This window comes from Euprymna scolopes, chromosome 32 (assembly GCF_053919585.1).
Source record: "Euprymna scolopes isolate OS-2025 chromosome 32, ASM5391958v1, whole genome shotgun sequence".
In the NCBI taxonomy this organism is placed as follows: Eukaryota; Metazoa; Mollusca; class Cephalopoda; order Sepiida; family Sepiolidae; genus Euprymna; species Euprymna scolopes.
Window position 1 is genome coordinate 41,409,550 of NC_136513.1, and position 20,723 is coordinate 41,430,272.

General features: G+C 32.7%; 1 long non-coding RNA gene across 1 annotated transcript in view; it reads left to right on the forward strand.

The window, feature by feature from the left end:
• The first annotated feature begins 671 nt into the window (after positions 1 to 671).
• LOC145256305 (uncharacterized) overlaps positions 672 to 20,723 on the forward strand; it is a 607,467-nt gene continuing 587,415 nt past the window's right edge. Inside the window, exon 1 of the long non-coding RNA XR_013863968.1 lies at positions 672 to 806. This is a non-coding gene — a long non-coding RNA (uncharacterized LOC145256305). The remainder of the gene's footprint in view (positions 807 to 20,723) is intronic.

The window sequence follows — 20,723 nt, forward strand, 5'->3', positions numbered from 1 at the left end:
AGAGAGATGTACGGGTGTATAGAGACGGAAAGGGGAAGATAGACTGAGAAAACAAGATAGAAAGTTTTCCATCACTTCCATGTGATCGACGTCCACAAATACCCACATCTAAAGCAGCCACCAAATAAGAAAAAAAAAAAAAAACCGAAAACGAGGCAAGTGCAGTTTTGGTGAAAATATCCGTGGAGAGAAAGCGGGACAAACTGGAAAACATGACAGACAGATGGAAAAACAGTGAGCGAGAGAGAGAGGGATGGAAAAGGAGAAAGAGAGAGAGCGAGAGAGAGAGAGAGAGGCGGAGAGAGAGAGAGAGAGGGGGAGAGAGAAAGGGAGAGGTAGCTAACGACGATGACTGCTGATCTATGGCTTTCTCCCTCTCAGCGTCCGCCAACATTCACATCTTCAATTCTTCCGGAATGAGAGATGAAGATGTTGGAGGAGGGAGGCCGTGACTCTATCAACTCGTTCTTTTAAAAACACTACACCCAGTGATAAACTTTTTCGTCTCAAGTGTACTCATATATAATACGTCAGAAAAATAAACGCAATATATATATATATATATATATATATATATATATATATATATATATATATATATATATATGCACCGACGTATTGTAATATATACATTCATGCACACACACACACACACACACACATATATATGAATATTCGAAAAAAATTAAACACAAATATAAAAAATACTAAACTTACGTGCATATGCATATGTATATATAATTTTATTTGATTGTCCGGATTTAAGCATTTGGACTTGTACGACGAAGACACGCGTGAACCAACAGGTAGGAAACGAAATTTAAATACACACATAGACACATCCCTTATTAATATTATCTTTGAATCCTGAGTAAATCACTAATTTATTATTTATATGTGGTATGTTATATATATATATATATATATATATATATATATATATATATATATATATGGGGGGGCACATATCAGTCCTTTCTTTTATAAATATATGCGTGCATTTATGCATATAAACATATATATCTACTAGCATTTCAGCTCGGCATTGCCCCGGTGTTTGGAGATGTATGCTGAGCAAAAAAAAAAAAAAAAAAAGCAAAAAAAAAAAGGTCATTTTTTGTAACTTTGACCCCTATTATGACCCCTTAACATTTATTGTTTTGGGCTCAAATCAAGTTATTAAGTTAGATCCCTATCCGAGGAACATATATCTAAAATGTCAAGTCTTTAGACCCAAAACTGTCGGAGGAGTTTGGTAGAGTTCTCAAAGGTCAAATCGTTGAGCTTAACAGCAAAATCTCTGGCCGAATACCGATCACATCGATTTTCCCAACTCTCAGTATCTCGTATATAAAATTCCGAGTCTGTAGACTAAAAATTGACAGAGTTATTGCGTAGGGAAATGTACACAGACACACACACACACAGACAGACACTTTCACTTTCATATATATATATATACATACACATACGTATATATATATGTGTATATATGTACAAATACATATATACATGTATACATATATTTATATATACTAATATATACATATACATACACATGTACATGCGTGTCTTCACATGTTTATATATATATGCATATATATATATATATATATATATATATATATATATACATATATATATATATATATATAGTTATAAAATCATGTGTGTGTCGGGTATCTATATACATCCGTAAGTATATATCCGTATGTGCGTACATATATACATATGTATATATGAAAAAGGAAAGTCTAGAAATTGTTTCTACGTTTGAAGGTTACCTGTTGAAGGTGTAAACAATATTGCATAGAAACGAATATAAAACGTACAACTTTGAGACATAGCTACGGAATTCTTCTACGTAAACTGCATGTGCCCTTCAAAAAAAAAAAATGTCACTAAGAAATGAAATATTCCGCAAAATTGATATTTGCATTTTAGTTGATTCACGACGCACGCACACACACACACACACACACACACACACACACACGCACGTACACACACACACACACACACACACACATATATATATATATATATATATATATATATATATATATTAGCTATACATGTATTTAAGTAATACCATTTCCTTTATTCCTTGTTACAACGGAACTCTTTATACATAAATTTTGACCTCGAAAATAAATCAATAAAGGTATGTTTTCATATATATATATATATATATATATATATATATATATATATATATATATATATATATCAAAATAGTATTCCGACAAAATAGAGAAAACAGGAACACAAGTTCATCAACATTTCACCTTGATTTCGAATAAAGTGTGCATCCAGAGGAAGTCTCGAAATAAAGACAAAACGTTGATGAACACATAACTTGATTTGTTCCTTTTAATCTCTCTTTCTCTCTCTCTCTCTCTCTGTGTCTCTGTCTGTCTGTCTCTCTCTTTCTCTATCTATCTATGTATATATTAATATATATATATATATATTATATGCATATATATATAAATATATATATTTATATATGTATGTGCATGTATATATATATATGTGTGTGTGTGTGTGTGTGTGTGTGTGTGTGTGTGTGTGTATGCGTTTATATAGAAGGGCGTGTGTGTGATCATGTACGTATTCATGTTGTGCATTTCGTACTAAATTGTTAATTTACCTACCCAGAACCAGTCTTCAACAACCGTGTACCTATTTACTATGCCTCCCCACGGGACAGAGTTAGACACCAGGGTCGTTTTTTACCGCGGAGAAAAGGTACAAAATTTAAAATTGTCTCAGTCGTGAAGGATTTGTCCTCCACCGAAAGAGAACAAGAAAATGAAGTACAGCATCTGAAGAACAGATACTACACTTTGATATTGACCAAAAGGACGATCACTCCATTTCTCAATGTATACAACTCCGTTTGCCGTCTTCAATGTTGTTCGCATAAACACACACACACACAGACACACAGACACACAGACACACACACACACACACACACACACGCACACACACACACACACAAAGGAATGTGGTTTTTCAACAGAAACGCAGATCACCCGTTTTTTTTTTAATTTTTATCGAAGTGTAATTGTTATTTCCCTCACGTGGTTTATACATTTTATATATGGTATGAATGCGCGTCAGTAGCCAATAGACCATGCCGACACTCAAGCTATGACTGAACAACTTGTCTAGAAAAAAGGTAAACTTCAGGAGTAACATACATTTTTCTCTACAATCGTTCTGGACATCTTTGTTGCATTCGATTCGAAGAATTAAGTTCCGGGGGGGGGGGTGCAGTTGGTTTTGCACATCCCTTGCTTTACTGTACATTTCGCACCCTTGCATGCTCATCTCACTAATAAAGGATGTCTATTGCCTTTTCGAAGTGTAAGGAAGCATAACATAACAAACACGTCCATATACACACACACACGCACACACAACTATATATATATATATATATATATATACATACATATATATATATATATATATATATATATATATATATATATATATATATATAGTTTGAGTAGCTTTCTTTAAATTGAAAACCATACAATGTTTTATTAAAGTTAATTCAGATGGAAATTAATTTTGTCAGTAAGTCATTTAATTCAACCGAATCGGTGAATCAAGTTTTCAGGGATCATCAGTTTTTTTTACTATGGCATACATACATACATACATACATACATACATACATACATACGTACATATACATGCATAGATACATACATATTGCTTCCTGTCTCTCTGTCTCTGTTTCTTCCCTCTCTCTCTCTTTCGGTCTCTGCCTTTCTCTCCGTCTTTATATATATATATATATATATATATATATATATATATATATATATATATATATATATATATATATATATATATAGATAGATAGATAGATAGATGGATAGATAGATAGATAGATAGATAGATGTATTTGCATATATATTGAAAGAAGAAGATACAGACCAGTACGGTTTGTAAAATTAAATGTATATGGCAAGTAACCTACTGTGAAATGTCATTGTTAAAGGGACAAATCTGCGTAAATGTTTACATTTACTATAGACAAATTTTCTTTATACTTCTACTACCAGAACTACTTTTACTACTACTACTACTGGTAGTACTACTAAAATCTACCGAGTTCAGCATGTTGTAGATATTACTGAATGCACAAAAGTATTTCTAGATAGGTATATTGAGAGAAGGCTATCGATATATAGACATACAGCTGCGACTAACTAACCACTAGTTGCTTCGATTTTGAACTTTTTTTCGCGCGTGTGAGAATTCGTGTTAGGAAATGTACTCATGGTCAGTCAAGAAATCTATCTATCTATCTATCTATCTATCTATCTATATATATATATATATATATATATATATATACATATATACATGCATATATATATAAAGATATAAGGAGAGAGAGATAGACAGACAGACAGACTGCGAGAAATAAATAAACAGTAAGAGAAAGATAGATATATATAGAAAGAGAGAAAGAGAGAGAGAGAGAGGGGAGAGGGGAAAGAGAGGAAGAGAGACAACGTGAAAATTCATCTTTGTTTCTTTGAAAGCGTTCTCCGAACAAGTAAAAATATCTGAACACACTTTCCATCGCTTTTTCTATCTACTCACCTTCACCCTCTTTCTCTCTCTCTCTCTCTCTCTCTCTCTCTCTCTCTCTCTCTCTCTCTCTCTCTCTAGCTATCCCTGCTTAAATCGATCGCGATTGTTATTTCGTGTGTCTTTCCATTTAAAAACCTATGCATTAATTACATTTAATGAAAATAAGAAAAAAAAACACGTTTTAACAATTGATAATATTCATATGTTTTGGTCCGTAGGTCATAAAATATACACATACATAAACATGTACACGCATGCACACACACAGACACATACACATACACACACAGACACACACACACACACACACACACACATATATATATATATATATATATATATATATATATATATATATATATATATATATACAAATGAGATCCACGGGATTTGGCATTAAAATTTACTAAGAAGATATAGTACATATATAATACACATGTATATAATCAAATAAAATTATAAATTACAACGTAAGGCGGGGAAAATACCGTAACCAGGGATCCGAAAAACATCATATTCCACATCGTAACTTGAAAAAAAAACATAATTTCGGCCGGGGTGCTACTGTATTATATATATATGTGTGTGTGTGTGTGTGTGTGTGTGTGTGTGTGTATATATATATATGTTGCCATATCTGGGCAGGAGCTGCCAAAAACAGCCTATCATGCCTTGACAGAGTACAAAATAGACTTCGTGGTTTAGTGGGGGATGCCCTTTTCTCTACCCTGCAACCTCTCTCCCACAGAAGAGACGTTGCGAGCCTATCCTTGTTTTATCGTTATTTTCATGGCAGATGCTCGTCTGAACTCCAATCCCTGGTCCCCCCTCGCCAAACTTTCACGAAAAACACCCGTCTAGCTGAATCCACTGTGAAAAATTTCCCCCACTCTATATCTGTGCCTAAATCAAAACGCGGATTTCATGAGCAAAGCTTCTTTCTTAGAACTGCACGCCTGTGGAACTCTGTTCCGTCTGCCTGCTTCCCTCCGGACTACAACTTGGATGTCTTCAAGTCTAATGTTAACAAATTCCTAATGAACCACCCCCCTAATTAAACACTTCATAAAATCTCCTCACTAACGTGATGTACTTGCAATAACCCTTATCCCTGAGTGGCTTCCGGGCCTTGATAAGTGGTGATCACTGTGTAAAAAAAAAAAAAAAAAAAAAAAAAATATATATATATATATATACTATCGCTATGCTAGTAATGATATGTATACGTGACACTGCAGTGATATCAAAATATTAATATATATGCATATATATTAATATATATATATGCAAATATATGCATATATATATATATTAATATATATAATATATATATTAATATATATATATATGTAAATATATGCAAATATATGCATATATACGGCATAATAACATTGACACACCGATTCTCCTCAGATCACCGAAGCTAAACATATTTGAGCCAGGCTAATACCAGTTGGTGACTATTGGGAATTTTAGGTTTTGTATCTAGGAAAGATGCGGTTGCTGATTGCGCAATTTTTGCCAGAAAAACGTCAGGCGCAGACACCCTTACACTGGGTCTATAGAGTATGTTAAGACGGAAGGAAATTATCATATAAAATATATATATATATATATATATATATATATATATATATATATATATATATATATATGAGAAAGAAGTGAACCATAATCGAATGTTAAAAAATAGCACAGAAGTCGAATAAAAAAAATCACGAAGTGTTATACAACCCAAGAAAAAAGTGAACACTATTCAGATTGTTATAAAATAAATAAGTCGATTGAGAAAAAAAGAAAACGAAAAATAACGAAATGTCAAAAAACGAAAACCCAAACCGCTTTTCGTACAGACGGACTTTTTCAACGATATGTTTATTTTTTTTAAAGGCATATCAATCTTTTTCAGGTTAGGGTTAAGCTTGTTTAGGTTATTTAATGCCAAATCTAGTTATTTTGAGGAACGATTTTTAATGGAGTATATTTGTTTTTGTTTTTTTTTAAGTCGGATTCTATTTAACCCATAGTTGGGACCGTAACAGGTACTATCACTTCGGGTCAGAGTGGACCTGAGAACATCGGATATAGTTTTAGCTTATATCTAGGACCTTCAAGGATATATGTCTGTATATATATATATATATATATATATATATATATATATATATATATATATATATATATAAGTACGTTGTAGTTTGCTTGAAGCATTGTTGAAGAAAATTATAAGGTAAAATTAAAAGCCAAGAACAATGCGAGATTTTTTTTTTTATATATAGTAAAATTAAATGCAAACAAAAGAAATAATATATCACCATTGAATACAACAGAAAAAAAAATTACTGTTGTTTAGAGTTAAAATTTGTGTGAAAAAGAAAAAACAAACAACAAAAAAAAGAACTTTATTTCTTTTGTTTGCATTTAATTTTACTCTATATAAAAAAAAAATCTCGCATTGTTCTTGGCTTTTAATTTTACCTTATATATATATATATATATATATATATTTCTATATATAGCATTATACTTGGAAAAATACACAATTAAGAGATCACCTTAAAAAATTACTGTTGTTTAGAGTTAAAATTTGTGTGAAAAAGAAAAAACAAACAACAAAAAAAAGAACTTTATTTCTTTTGTTTGCATTTAATTTTACTCTATATAAAAAAAAAAATCTCGCATTGTTCTTGGCTTTTAATTTTACCTTATATATATATATATATATATATATATATATATATATATATATATATATATATATACAAATTCGTATTTCTGTCTGTTTGTTTGTTCACAATTTGATTAATATATACAAAACGTGTCTTATTTTAATCTTTCATTTATTTCTATATATAGCATTATACTTGGAAAAATACACAATTAAGAGATCACCTTATTTGCATATGACATTAAGAAAAATAAAAATCGATTTTAGTAAATAGCGGTATGTTAGTTACTGTTTTCTGCGAGCATTATTCTTAAAAGTATTCTTTTTAAAATTGTTATTTAATAAATTTTAAAGAACAATTATATTGACAATATATTTAATTTAATTTATTTTGGAATGAATATTTCCAACACAGTGACTTTTAAAAAAATTTATTGAGAGTTATTTGCACCTAGATGATATCCATACAAATAAAAATATTATTATCAGTCTCTAGCTGGAAAATAATTTCGTGTAGATGAAAAATGTTTGGCTTTTCTTCTTTTTTTAATATTAAAAAAAACACACTTACGAAAAAAAAAACTGAAAAGATTTAATTTCATTGTTTTATTTTATTGCTTAAACGGAGCGTCGTTTTATACCTAAAAAAAAAATGAAGATCGACTGCCCCCCTCTAAATTTCACAATTTACACTTTTTTCCTTTTTCGCGTCAATTTGATCGATAACAAACTTAATTTTCTAATTAAAAAGTAACTTTTTACGACGTAACCCAGCAACGTTTAACCCCTAAAAAATTGGAGATCAAATTTTTTTCAGCCGAATACATTAAACAGCCTTTATAAATATTATGAGGGAAGAACTTTTGAAAAAAATAAAATAAAATAATATGTTAGAGTAGGGGATAATATAAATAATAATAATAATATAAATTTAACGTAAAATGATAACCCACTTTTTGGCCACCAAGCGTTCAACGAGACATGTCACCTCTAGCATTTGTTCAAGTTTTGCGATTGAGGGGGAAGGCTAAATATGATGAATACATTTTTTTTCTGGTGGGGAGAATTACATTGGAAACATAAAATAACGATGAATTTAATTATTTTTATGAGACAATTCTCTACTTTCACCTAACAATTTAATAAACAAAAAAAAACTCAAAATATGACAAATTAATTTTTTTTGTGGGGAGGATTATATTAGAAACATTAAACGACAAATAAAAAGCAAAACGAAAAGCCCCCCCGTAAAAAAGGCAAATCAAAAATTTACTTTATTTACGAAAAAAAAAAGGCCAGTAAAAAAGTGGCCTTACAAAAAATGAAAGTAAATGTGTAGTTTATCAGCTTAAATTATTTGACAGACAAAAAAAATATTTTTGCATAAAACATTAGACCCAAAAGCTGAAATAAAGCAAAAACAATTCATGTTTATGTTGTTTTATCATTTTTATTTTTTTTAGACTTAATGTGGACGCCTTACACGTTTAAAATTTGGCCTTTTTAGGTTTGACAGATTGGGTTTTTAGAGCCAAATTTTGGCCTTTTTACGATTTTTCATTACAAAAAAAAATATGGTGGCCAAAAACATAGTTCATGAAAGAGCTTAAAAAGCTTAAATCTGCCAAACATTAGAAAGGCTAAATTTTAAAAGCGGTCTCGAATAATAAATATAAATGATGAAAAAAATAATAAAAAATGAATTTTTTTCTGGTTTTATTTTAACCTTTAATTCTAACAATGGGTTAAAAAAAAATAAATAGTTTTTATATATTTTTGTCCGGCAAATAATTTACGCCGCTAAACTACACATTTACCAAAATAAAAATCAAAGGACACATTAATGTTTATAACTGTTATTAAAAAACGTTTGTAAACATAAATGCGTCACAAAATCGTGAGATTTCTTAGGACACTTCTGGTAGAGAGTGCATCAGACGCTTCTTTTTGGGAGCGATTATATTTCCATGTTTTTATCCGTTCTTTTATTTTTGAAATTGTTTTAGTGGTATCCACCTCACCAATAATGAAAATGATTAATATAGCAGGCGTGTTTCAAACGGCACTTCATGTCAACCCAGACAACGCCGGGTACCTATGTTAGCATATATATATACATACATACATATATATATATATATATATATATATATATATATATATATATATATATATATATATATATATAACAATTAATTTAACGCGGTTCATAGTGCATTGTAAAATAAAAAGTAGGGCCAGATATAGATTTTAATTCATTTATATAAGCATTTAATTTATATATATATATATATATATATATATATATATATATATATATATATATATATATATATATAAAAATACATATATGATTATATATAAATGTTTAGGTAAATAAATCGAAATGCATAGCATGTATTAATTTTTATTCAGCAATGTGTTACAAGCCTCGTTAAATTCGTTGTTTTTTATGTTTATATATATATATATATATATATATATATATATATTAGATATTATATTTTGAATTATCTCTATCTATCTATGTATATACATATATATGTGTGTGTGTGTGTGTGTGTGTGTGTGTATGTGTGTGCGTTCGCTCGTCTACGTAGCATGCTTCAAAACTAAAAATGTAAAGCAGAAAAAGATTCCCAATTTTTTGTAATATTTCTTTCAATGGAAGTCACAAAAAGTCAGTGCTACTTCGAGCAAAGTCGATTCCTCAGCAAATTAACTTTATGTAAACGCGAAAGTAAATTAAAAAAAAAAACAAAAGCATTTAGATCAAAAAACGAAACTGGAGATGTGTGTTTTTAAAAGACAAATTAACGTGTACTTTGAACATTAACGTGTATTTGTTAGACAAATTTATGTGTACTTTTGTAAATTATGCATATTTGTTAGACAAGTTAACGTTTACCTTTGAACTTTAATGTGTATTTTTAAAAGACAATTTAACGTGTACTTTTGTACATTAATATGTATTTGGTTGACAAATTAACAAATCATTGCAGTTTCAGACAAACGCTTACAATTTAAACTACGATTAAATTAACCCAACAGTATGAGTTGTTTTTACGTTACACATTTAGAAATGTTTCTGAATAGGTGATATTTCTTTTTAAATACAGGAGATAATTCATGAATAAAAGTGGCTAATTAAGATATTCCATTCTGTTATTTGTTATGTTTAAACAATGTTTTCTTAATATATATGGCCCTGTCGGTGGGGCATTAGAATACGCCGACTGCCCCCCTGCAGAGGGTAAAAGTCCCTCAATGGGGGTCCTGGATATGACCTTAAACTATATCCAATGGTGGGGCCCCAGCTTGTGGGCTTTGGGGAGTGTGGAGCCACCCTTTTATTACCATTGCTCCCAGGTCCACTCTGACCCGGAGTGGTAGTACCTGTTAGGGCCCCAACTATGAGTTAAATAGAAACTGCCATGAAAACAACAAATATATTCTATTAAAAAAAGTGTTCTTCAAAATCTTTGGATTCGGCATTAAATAACCCGAAAAGGGTTGATATGTCGTAAAACAAAAACAACCAACCAACCAACCAACTTGATATATATATGTGTGGGTGTGTGGGTGCTTGTGCAAATTTCTGGAAATGCAAAACTATCATGACAGTGTTTCGATTATTAGTTTGTAACTCGTTAGCGAGAGAATCTATTTTTTTTTTAATTTGTTTATATCGAAAAAAAATACACGCACACATTATATATATATATATATATATATATATATATATATATATATATATATATATATATATATATACTAGCATGGATGGCCGGCGTTGCCCGGGTGTTTGAAGGTCTGGAGCAAAAAAAAAGTGGTAGTGGAAAAGCGAGCTGAACCCGTACCTCGAAGGAGAAAAAGAACAGGGAAAACGTGACGTCATTGCTGTTACGACCACCTCAAAACCGGAAGTGACGTAGGTTTAAATTAAGGCTAGACAATCGAAATGAGACGATGACTTTAAAAAATATCGGTGAAAAAAGCGACCTCTCCCTGTTGAACAGTGCCGAGTTTAGGGTGAAGATATTGATGCTTTTAGCCAATTTTTCGGTATTCGTCGTCTGAAGGGTCGAACTTCAAAACGATCATGATCTTGTGAAAATCCGGCGCCTCTGTCGAAGGTTTTAGGCAGACATGCAAACTTACATGCATACATTTATATATTGATAGCTCAAATGTTCGACCCAAACCGATTAAAAAGCTTGCCCTATCTCTGAGTAGCCTTTATGTAAAATTACAAATGTTTAGACCAGAAATTGTCTGAGTAAATTGGTAGTCGCCACAGAGGTAAAATAAAAACATTTTTTTTTTAATTTTACCCCTATTATGACCCCTTAACATATATTGTGTTGGGTTCAAATCAAGTTATTAGGTAAGATCCATGTCCAAGGAACCTATATCTCAAATTGTAATTGTTCATACCCAAAAGTGGCGGAGGAGTTTGGTAGAGTTCTCAAACATCAATTTCTTTGACTTTGACCCTTTAACGGCCTAATTTCTGGCTGAAAACGGATTACAAAGATATTCCCAAATCTCAGTACCCTGTATATCAAATTTCGAGTCTGTAGACTGAAAATTGACAGAGTTATTGTATAGGGAAATGTACACTGATAGACACACACACACAGACACTTTCACTTTTATAGATATACTAGCCTAGGTGCCGGATGTTCCCCGGATGTTTGGAGGTGTGTGTCGAGCAAAAAAATGTGGTAGTAGGAAGGCAGGCTCGAACCCGTACCGTGACGAAGGAAAAAAAAAACGGAGAAAAAAGTGACGTCTTCGGTGTTACGATAACGTCAAACCGGGAGTGACATAGGTTTAAATAAAGGCTAGAAATCGAAAAGAGGGATGACTTTCGAAAATATCAATGGAAAAAGCGACCCCTCCCTGTTAAAACGTGCCCAGTTGGGGGTGAAGAAATGAATGTTTTTAGCCAATTTTTCCGTATTTTTCGTTTGCGTGGTCGAGCTTCAAACGATACTTTTTTCTCGTTTGAAGGGTCGAGCTCCAACGATACTGATCTTGTGAAACGTCAAACGTCGAGCTTCACACGATACTTATCTTGTGAAAATCCGTCGGAGAGAATCGAATACCTACTAGACACCAACCTCGGGTGTCTTTGGTCTCTCTGTAAAGGGGTTTACCAGGGACTCTTGTATGAGGATACTTTCAATTTTTAATTTAAAGTAAACCCTGACCAAATATTCGAATTTAAATGAAAATGAAAAATAAAACTAAATCTTCAAACTGGCAGGATGTCGCCCAGCATAAAAAGATCCCCTCAGCATGGCTAAACACAGGGTCATATGAGAAAAATAAAGGTGCACGTTCTCCTTGTGATTTTTCCACAAATGAAAACACTAAGCTGGACACTCCACCAGACCAGTTAAATTCTAGTCCTGGAACCCAGCAAGACCAAACAAGAACCACTAAGAAAAGACACTATAACCAAGTCAAGTGGTCTCTTGAGGAGAAAAAATTATTCTTCACTGTTTCGCATAATCCAGGTATGAGAAATGGGGTAGAAAAACACAGTATTCGAGGCTCAAATAAAAACTTCACCCTTACCAAAAGAAAAAACAACAACCGCAACTAAGAACTTACTTTCAATTGTATCGCAAATACATAAATATCTCCCAAAAGATGTAAGAGAGTCAATTGAGAAGAAAGCTTTTAGTGAAGCAGCGATTTATTTGACCAAATCTTACACTGCTGAATTTGCCAAAACTCAGTGGAATAGGGAGGAAAATGGACATTGATTTGATCAATGGAATACGCAAAGATAAAATACCAAAAACTCAGACAGTTGTAAGCAATGGCAAAATATTTTTAAGCACCACTGCCCAAACAAGAACGGGATTGAGAAGGAAAAGTTAACATGCCAGAAATCTAATTTTCTGAGAAACAATGTCTTTTCTGGTGAGCAAATATCCAAGCTAAAAAAAGATGTCCATGAAATGGCTAAAAACAACATTTGCCCAATCAGCAATCCCCTCCCTATACCCAAGATCTGCCAAACCAAACAAGAAGACACTACAACAAATTCTACCCTGACACAGCTCCCTGAGATAATGCCAACAAGTCCAAGGCTTAGATGTCTACCAAAAACAAACCAGAAATATTCCCGACATGGTACTCCATCAAATAATGCAACATCTCCTCAGGAATCACTCCCAGCAGGCACAACACAATTTAAACATGGGCAGACATACCAACAGTATGTCCCACTCCAACATGTGACATTTGACGCAGACCAGTTGGAACTAGAGGAAGAGCTGGGAAACAGAACAGAAATAGCACAATGTCTAGCTGTTGACGATCGGCCCAGACTGGTAAAAATTAGTATGAATAAAGCCTTCAAGGTGCTTGTTTCAAAAGTCAACGATGCTCTCGAAAGAATCACTCCGATTAACGCACCATTTGGTGAAATAAATCATACAACATGCGGGGCAGCATGGTTTATTCAATTAAAACTCTAACCCAAATACCAGGAGAGTAAAAGAGGAAACATGAAGGCTAAATCATATAACTCAGCCTAGAAACGTAAACTTCAGCAGAAAATAGACAGACTCGGAAAGGAAACTGCCTAGATATATGCATTCCTATTCCGTGAAAACCCAGGCAAAAAACTAAATAAGAAGGTAAATAAGTTGAAGACTTATTTTTCCCTCCAAGACAAAGCTAAAAGCTAAGAGCTAAGTTGGCAGAACATCAGGCTGAGATAAAAGCCTTAGCTGCACAAATAAAAAATAAAACCAAAAGCTTTGAAGCAAAAAGGATGCATAACATTTTTGCAACAAACCCAAGAATTGTCCATAGGAACCTCGTTAAAGAAGAAATAAAGGTGAGTCCCCCCCACCAACACAAGAAGAAGTTGAAAACTTCTGGATTCCACTTAATGAGGACACTAAAGTACATAAAGAAAACAACTGGATAGATACCATCAAAGAGGAGAACAAGGAGAAAGAAAATATACCAGCTCTAAAAATTACCAAGGCGGTTGTCTGCAGGAAGGTAGCTCAATGCAGTAATTTCAAGATCCCAGGAATAGACCAAATACCAAATTTTTCGCGGAAAAAACTGAGCGCACTTCATCATCAATATGCCAAGACATTCAATACAATCATCAGTGGAGATGAAGAGCCGCCTGAGTGGCTTACTGTAGGCAGTACATCACTTATTCCCAAAAATGAGGGTACCCACATGGCTAGCAAATATAGACCAATATTCTGCCTCACAACAACCTACAAGCTCCTAACAGGGATAATCGCTGATGCAACATACGACCATCTGATTGCTGGTGATTACTTTGGAAGTGAGCAGAGGGAGTGTACGAGGAAAAAGCTAGGCACGAAAGACCAACTCTTTGTAAACAGAACCATATTAGAAGACTGCAGAAGACAAAGAAATCTGTCAATGGCCTGGATTGATTACAAAAAGGCCTTTGACAGTATACCTCATTCCTGGATACTTCGCTGTTTGGAGTTGTACAATGTGCACACTGATATTACATCATTCCTTCAAAAACAAATGTCCAGATGGTGCAAATCAATTACATTACAGCACACGGAAGGAAGGATACAGACCCAAAACATAAAGATCAAGCGAGGAATATTCCAGGGAGACATCCCTTCACCGCTCCTTTTCTGCCTCACAATGGATCCACTTAGTAAGCTACTTAAGCGATCCAATGCTGGATACAATCTCAGCCTGGGCAGAAAGAAGGAAGAAAATAAAAGAGTAAACCATCTACTCTTTATGGACGACTTGAAACTCTATGCAGAATGCAAGAAACAACTTGTCTCTCTGATAGGCATTTTTAAAAATTATACAGAGGACATCTGCATGGAATTTGGATTCGACAAATGCGCTAAGTGCACCATAAAGAAAGGAAGAAAGACAGCATCAGAACACCTTGATCTTGACAATGGCTCTATTGAAGACCTTGAAGAGGATGCTGTCTATAAATACCTGGGAGTAAAGGAGAATGAGACACTTGAACAGGAAAAGATGAGAGAAAAAGTGCAGGGAGAATACTTCAAGCGACTTTAAAAAATTCTCTCATCAGAACTATCACCGAAAAACAAAATTACTGGCATTAATCAATTGGCAATACCCGTTGTCTCTTATGGATTTGGCATAATCAATTTGCCACAAAACAACATCAATAGCCTTGATATAAAAACTCGGAAAATGCTGGCTCTTCATCAAGTCATTTCCAAACATCAGTGCATGTGCAGGCTGTACTTACCACGGAGAGAAGGTGGTTTAGGCTTCACTGAAATAAACCACGCATACTGAGCTTCAGTGGTAAGCATAGGCCAATATATCAAATGTTCTTCTGACCCCAAAATAAAAATGGTGAATGAACATCACACCAAATGTTTCTCCAAGCAGACATCAACTGCAAAGGTCGGTGAAAATGTCAGTGGTAACATACTAGACAACACAATAGAAGAATATGACAACCCAGCAACCCTAATCGCCCGAAAGAAGAGAAAGGAGTATACAAAAAGGGAACTGAAGACAAGACTAGAAGGATGGCAACAGCATAAGAGAGCAGGCAGGTTCATAAAAGAACTGAACCAGTACTACATTGACAAGGAGGCCTCACTACAATGGCTTAAAAGTGACAAATTTCCATTTGATGAAGAATGATAGCTGCACAAGACCAAGGCTTACTCACAAATGGATTTAAGAAAATGGCTGGTCTACAAAAAACCGACCAATGCAGATTCTGTCACTCAGCTGTTGAAAGCCGAAGCCACCTAATGTCTGGATGCAAGATCCTTCTAGCGGATGGTCATTACACTGCTCGCCACAACAAAGTATGTAGATACTTACATTGGAAGATCTGTGGAGAGATGCAACTAGATAGGTCGTCGAACATCTGGAGACATGATCCACCACCGATAACATCAAATGGAAAAGTGACAGTGTTCTACGACAAAGACATACAGGCAGGCAGATACATAAAATACAAGGGCATCAAGCCACATATATAGTAATATAAAATAAATAAATATAGTAAGCCCGAAAGGACTGCACTCATTATCGACGTCATAATTCCAAACGACTTTGGCCTTAATAGAGCAGAACGGGAAAAGATAACAAAATATCAGGACCTAAAAATGATCTAAAAACAACATGGTCTCTGAAAGAAATGAATATTATAGCATTTGTGACAGGAGCAACTGGCCTAATAAAAAAGAACCTTCAAAAATACTTAGAAGTAATCCCTGGAAAAACAAGCTGTAAGGAAATACAGTTAGCAGCCATAAAGGGAACAGTGTCTATTCTTAAGAGAGCCCTCGGATATAAAGTTAAACTATAATAGAATCAAGTGTTAGCCCCAGAAAGGAGCCCATTGATCTGTTCAAACTAACAAAAGTAAAATAAAGAAAAATAAACAGACAGACACGTTCACATTTATAGATATATAGATCTATTTATATAAACAAATATTAAATAGTCGCTACACTGAACATACTAATGTTTCACACAATTGGTCGGTAATTACCAAAAGTTCTCATCAGGTGACGTAATGAAGTCCGTATACCGTGTATCGTGTTTACACCTCCTCCATTTCCTATGATAATGTAATCACACAAACCCATTTTTCGATCTCCCATTTCTGTTTCTTTTTCCTTTTCCTTTTCTTTGTCTTCTTTTCATATCTCTCGTTCATTCTTTTAAAGTCTGGATTTCTCTTCTCCCCATATCGCTTCTATGTTCGGACTATAAAATATCACTTAATCTACCAAATTTCTCTTTTAAAGTTTATGCATTATATATATATATATATATATATATATATATATATATATATATATATATATATATATATATATATATATATACACTTTTTATCTATTCTAGATGAGAGTTATGTGTTTCTACACATTTATGTGCATGTTTCGGTCATTCAGTTTTACGTAACTGGAGACCTGGTTAGGCGATGCAGCTCATCGTAATGAAAACTGGAACACGTTCCATGCACAGCTACTAAGCCATCGCTGGTAAATGTGCATTAGAATTTGTGATAATCAAATTCTGGAGCACAAAAATGTCAATTGCTTGTCAACTTTTTTTTTTGGTGTGGGGGGTCAATTATATACGATATATTGCTTTGGCAGGATCTTCGTGCAAAAACATTGTATAGGAAATATATGGTTAACATATTTAACAAAAGAATCAATCTATCTTTAAATTATGCCACGTAATTTCACCTCAAGCTTGGAAATATACGGTTGTCTAGTGGTCAACGATACAGACTGACAACATCGGTGTCACAAATTCGAATTTAATGGTTCCACAAAATAAACACTTAAACGTAGGATGGTGGAAATTTTTCTTCCGTAATTCTTGCTTCTTTTCTAGAAAAAAATCGCAGAAACCAACGACAACAATATAATCTTCGAATTCATATGATGATGATCGTGACCTAAAAACCTGTGATAATATTGATCACGTGATTATTAATATAAACTTTAAAACTGATCTCTTCTTAAATTATGCATATGTGACTGAAATTTTGAATAAATCGTTACACACACCACTTCGACATTTTCATAAAATGTATTTTCAATCACAAAGAAAGTAATATTGCTGCCGACAAAATCCATATGTTAACATTCAAGGTTGAGAATTGTACAGCAATATGTACGTTCCCATTATATTGAACTTTTCTGCATTTTCAACGCGCAAGGTAACTGGAAACTGGATGATAATTATAAAGTAAAGGGGATTGAGAGAATAATTTTTATAAAATGAAAACTTATCAGAATCTATGGAAATTTACAGCGAAAGCGGTGATATTTTTCGGCCAATCTGTTTTTTTAGTAGATAAAATATCGAACATTTTCAGAGCATTTTCTGCAAAGTCTTTGTTAAGCAAGTACAAGAATGACGAGAATGAGATGAAGATTGCAGCTATGACGACATCGTAGGATATATTACATTAGAACACTGTTCCCAAGAGAAAGAAACTAATGATCCGGCACAATTCATGTAATATCAACCAAACCCCATGCACAAATGACGGCAGGATTTATAGCGATAGAGCAAGGGTCGGTACCCTAGAGTCCACGAGCCAGATCCGGCTCTCCAAGGTATTTTGACCTGCTTGACAGCCTGATTTTCAATTCTTCTTTTTTACATGACAAATGAATATTTAGAATTAAACAAAAGGCTTGTGGTTATCTTTCTCTGATCCACTTAACTAAAAATCTATACCCAATCATTTCCATTTCTGCGCATGAAATCAATAATAAAGACAAGATCCAAACTAAGAGCCGATTAGACCAACCAATATTGGGCGGGGACAGCTTCAAAGATACAATACTATCTCAGTCCAGTTTCTTTTTCATTCTTTAGCAGCCCTCCTCTATCACTTACCCTTACTATCTACCTTATGTAAGTTGCTAGAATTTTTCAATGGGCAATGTTTTTTATCTATTCAATAACAGTTTCAAACGTACATTCATAATTTCATCTGTTTCGCTCCGAATATTTTTATTTCACTTTTAAAGTCTCACAGAGTCATTATCTGAATCAGAAATATGAAACTTTCAGACAATTAATGCAAAATTCCAGTCATAATGACAATGCCACTTGCAATTCCTTGTGATTTATTCGGGCGAATCAAAAAATAAGTGACATTGTAAATCCGCTCGTAAAATTGTACATATAAGAAATTCTAATCGCATTGAATAATGTTCGATTAAGATTGATTCCAAAATGTATTATTTATATTCATTGGGCTACTGGTCCCGTCGTGAGTGTTATTTTGATAACGTTCCGGTGCATGTAACGTTCTTCAGGTGTATCAAGTCGAACCCGGGAATTTGGACAGAATTCTGAACGGAACCTTTTATTTACTTCACTGGGGTAGTTTGCTCTCGTTCCGTCAGCCATGACTGAATGAAAGTAATTCGCAGTTGTATTTGTCGATCGCTCACACTGAGAAATTGAATCTTCAACCATCAGGAGAATATCACTTTTTCAACTGATTTTTTTCCAAGTACTCTAACCCCTTGCGGAACGAGAGTATGCAACCCCCATAAAGTAAATAAAGGGTTTCTTTCGAAATTCCGTCCTAATTCTCGAATTCGAAAATATACACCTGCAGAAAGTCCGAGGTTACATCGAACGAAATATTGTAAAATTCACATTTAAGATGAGAATGATAGTCCAATAGATCCGATTAATGCGCCAATCCTAATTCTCAAAAATTTAAAACCGTTCCAAAATGTAGTTAAAGTAAATGTATTTCAAATGACTTATTTTTAAGTTTATTGTTGGCATCTTCGCGGGTTATTGAAAAGTTGATTGCAAAATATACGATTCATTGCATGAAAAAAATCATGTACATAAAAATCATTTTATAATCTATAACATGCTACATTAAAACTCTATCGAACATCATAGATGAATGTTTTACGTTGCATATTCATCAATACGCAGTTTTTATATGTGCATATAAAGTAAGCTCAGTATTTTCATTGACACCAAATAATGAAACGTTACATATGATGTATATACAGTATATAAATATGTGTATATTTAAATAATGAAACGTTACATATGATGCATATATATATATACAGTGTATCAATATGCGTATATTTAAATAATGAAAGATTACTTATGATATATATATATACAGTGTACAAATATGTGCCCATTTAAATAATGAAACGTTACATATATATATATATATATATATATATATATATATATATACAGTGTATCAATGTGTGTCTATTTAAATAATGAAACGTTACATATGATATATATACAGTGTATCAATAGTGCATATATAAAAAATGAAAAATTACATATGATATATATACTGTGTATCAATATGTGTCTATTTATATAATGAAACATTACATACGCTATATATATATATATATATATATATATATATATATATATACAGTGTATCAATATGTGTTTATTTAAATAATGAAATATTACATGTGATATATATACAGTATATAAATAGGTGTCTCTTAAAATAATGAAACGTTACATATGATATATATACAGTGTATACATATGTGTCTAATTAACTAATGAAATATCACATATGATATATATATATATATATACAGTATATTAATCTGTGTCTATTTAAATAATGAAGCATTACATATGATATGTATATATACATTATATTAATATGTGTAGATTTAAATAATGAAATATTACATATGATATATACACAGTATATAAATATATGTCTATTTAAATAATGTAACATTACATATAGTATATACACAGTATATCAATATGTGTCTATGTAAATAATGAAATATTACATTTGTTATATATACAGCATATGAATGTATGTCTTTTTTATAATGAAACGTTACATATCATGTATATAAAGTATATCAATGTTGGTCTG